Genomic DNA, 2,135 nt, shown 5'->3' with positions numbered 1-2,135 from the left:
TTGATAGAATAAATTACTGCCAAGAACGGATAACATATTTAATATCATTCTATAGTGCAAATAATAAATTTACCAAATAGATTTCTCATAAATTAAATTAACATTTCGTCAACTTTTTTATCAGTCAAATAAAAAAATACCATTGTTTTTATTACATATTTATTTCATGCTTAAGAATATGTTTCTTATATCTATGTAAGAAGACATTATAAGCGCTCCCTCTCTCTCTCTCTCTCTCTCTCTCTCTTTAATATAATATAACATTTTACTTTTATACAGATTATTAATATATTAGACTATTAATAAAGAATGTATTACATTTCAGACATATTATCGGATTGTATAAATTGGGAACAAATAAAACAGTTATCGCAGAAACAGCAGGACGCAGTAAGAAGACAGTATCATTGTGGATTCGGAAATATGAAGAAGCAGACTCTAATGCTATAAAAGATCATAGGAAAAATAAATGCAAGGCCAAAAAAACTACAGCTCATCAAGATGAAGAAATCGTCCAGTTGGTTGACGCAAATTCCTTCAATCCTGCTGCAACAGTTTTACAAAACGATAAATATCCAATCTCGGAAAGAACAGTGAGACGTCGCTTGAAACCAGCTAAAGTTCGTTCGCATATACCAGCGAAAAAAAATGCACTCACAGAAAATCATCGAAATCGAAAAGTGCAATTTGCTAATCGGTACTTAAATACTCCACAAGAAGAATGGAAATATGGATGGACAAAAAAGTATTTTCTTCGAGTGAAGATGGAAGATACAGAGTGTGGCGACCGGACAGAGAACGCCTGAATCCAAAATACGTGCTCCCCTGTCAAAATAGTGGAAGAATTACATTAGGATTTTGGGGGAGCATGACATCCTTAGGATTAATGGATATTGTAGAAATTACACCACACATGAATGCAGAAGAATATGTGGGATATTTGGAGGAAGTCCTGAAACCTTCTGCCAGACGAATATTTCCTGAAGAACAATACTCGATAATTAAGATCGTGCAAGACAATAGTGCTGTGCACACTTCAAAAATAGTCCGAAGATGGTTTGAAGCGAATCCCGATTTTTAACCAATACCATGGCCTGCAAAATCATCCGATCTAAATCCAATCGAGAACGTTTGAGGCAGAATGCAAACATCATGGATAGCTGGTGAATTGAGAACTAAAGAAGCATTAAGGAATCATATTCAACAGGTATGGAACGAGTTGACATTGAATGTTGTTTTTACGCAAAATTTGGTGACTTCAATATATATATCAAGACGGCTGCAATTGATCATCAAAAATGATGAATTGTGGCATCCTACTATCCGTGATAGCGACGAGCAGTATAGCACCATCCATTTGAGCTATTCCTGTGATCATGTTTTTGATGTAATCGGCACGACCCGGGCAATCTGTATGTCAAAATTTTCCATTAGTTCAAAGTAGTCAGTTAGCTCTTATTTGCAAGGTAGTCATAGTCAATCATCCTCTAAACAAAAGAAATACCTTTGGTAACAGCTGTTATTAGAGTGGTTTTGCCATGATAATTAATAGTTCCAAGAACTTCTTCTAATAAAGTATAATTTCTGAAAAAGAGAAAAAATTCTAATATTAAATTATTATTATTATTATCACTTTTAAATTGTTATAAAATTCATACTTACCAGTATGGAATCCAGAATCCATCCTTGTCGATGACCATTTGAAGTCGTCTCGACATTGAATTCACTAAATTTTGCGTATAATCAGCATTCAATCCCAACTCGTTCCATACTTGATGAACATGATTTCTTAATGCTTCTCTAGTTCTCAATTCACCAGCTATCCATGATTTTTGCATTCTGTCCCATACGTTCTCGATTGGATTTAGATCAGGTGATTTTGCAGGCCATGGTATTGGTTGAAAATCGGGATTCGCTTCAAACCATCTTCGGACCATTCTTGAAGTGTGCACAGCACTATTGTCTTGCACGATCTTAATTATTGGGTATTGTTCTTCAGGAAATATTCGTCTGGCAGAAGGTTTCAGGACGTCCTCTAAAATTCCTACATATTCTTCTGCATTCATGTGTGGTGTAATTTCTACAATATCCATTAATCCTAAGGATGTCATGCTCCCCCAAAATCCTAATGTAAT

At 34.8% G+C, this 2,135-nt stretch overlaps 1 long non-coding RNA gene across 1 annotated transcript; it reads right to left on the bottom strand.

Annotated features, from left to right (window-relative positions):
* Window positions 1-1,216: 1,216 nt before the first annotated feature.
* On the bottom strand, window positions 1,217-1,755 carry LOC112467999. The gene is made up of 3 exons (XR_003042345.1): window positions 1,663-1,755; window positions 1,505-1,584; window positions 1,217-1,410 (listed from the first exon to the last, which is right to left on the bottom strand). It is a non-coding gene; the product is annotated as an uncharacterized LOC112467999 (long non-coding RNA).
* Window positions 1,756-2,135: the final 380 nt, after the last annotated feature.

This window comes from Temnothorax curvispinosus, unplaced genomic scaffold (assembly GCF_003070985.1).
Source record: "Temnothorax curvispinosus isolate PA1 unplaced genomic scaffold, ASM307098v1 QBEX01017961.1, whole genome shotgun sequence".
NCBI classification, from domain to species: domain Eukaryota; kingdom Metazoa; phylum Arthropoda; class Insecta; order Hymenoptera; family Formicidae; genus Temnothorax; species Temnothorax curvispinosus.
This window is presented reverse-complemented; position numbering and strand designations above follow the sequence as displayed.